Below are 1,206 nucleotides of genomic sequence, written 5' to 3' on the forward strand. Positions count from 1 at the left end.
ACTAGCTCCATGGTACACAGAAAATACCCGAGCTCTGAAGCAAGCTTCCAGAAAATTGGAACGGAAATGGCGCCACACCAAACTGGAAGTCTTCCGACTAGCTTGGAAGGATGGTACCGTGCAGTACCGAAGAGCCCTTACTGCTGCTCGATCGTCCTATTTTTCTAACTTAATTGAGGAAAATAAGAACAATCCGAAATTCCTTTTTGATACTGTGGCAAAGCTAACTAAAAAGCAGCATTCCCCAAGAGAGGATGACTTGCACTTTAGCAGTGATAAATTCATGAACTTCTTTGAGGAAAAGATTATGATTATTAGAAAGCAAATTACGGACTCCTCTTTAAACCTGCGTATTCCTCCAAACCTCAGTTGTCCTGAGTCTGCACAACTCTGCCAGGACCTAGGATCAAGAGAGACGCTCAAGTGTTTTAGTACTATATCTCTTGACACAATGATAAAAATAATCATGGCCTCTAAACCTTCAAGCTGTATACTGGACCCTATTCCAACTAAACTACTGAAAGAGCTGCTTCCTGTGCTTGGCCCTCCTATGTTGAACATAATAAACGGCTCTCTATCCACTGGATGTGTACCAAACTCACTAAAAGTGGCAGTAATAAAGCCTCTCTTGAAAAAGCCAAACCTTGACCCAGAAAATATAAAAAACTATCGGCCTATATCAAATCTTCCATTCCTCTCAAAGATTTTAGAGAAGGCTGTTGCGCAGCAACTCACTGCCTTCCTGAAGACAAACAATGTATACGAAATGCTTCAGTCTGGTTTTAGACCCCATCATAGCACTGAGACGGCACTTGTGAAGGTGGTAAATGACATTTTGATGGCATCGGACCGAGGCTCTGCATCTGTCCTCGTGCTCCTAGACCTTAGTGCTGCTTTTGATACCATCGATCACCACATTCTTTTGGAGAGATTGGAAACCCAAATTGGTCTACACGGACATGTTCTGGCCTGGTTTAGGTCTTATCTGTCGGAAAGATATCAGTTTGTCTCTGTGAATGGTTTGTCCTCTGACAAATCAACTGTACATTTCGGTGTTCCTCAAGGTTCTGTTTTAGGACCACTATTGTTTTCACTATATATTTTACCTCTTGGGGATGTTATTCGAAAACATAATGTAAACTTTCACTGCTATGCGGATGACACACAGCTGTACATTTCAATGAAACACGGTGAAGCACCAAAATT

Source organism: Oncorhynchus gorbuscha, linkage group LG12, assembly GCF_021184085.1.
Source record: "Oncorhynchus gorbuscha isolate QuinsamMale2020 ecotype Even-year linkage group LG12, OgorEven_v1.0, whole genome shotgun sequence".
Lineage (NCBI taxonomy): Eukaryota > Metazoa > Chordata > Actinopteri > Salmoniformes > Salmonidae > Oncorhynchus > Oncorhynchus gorbuscha.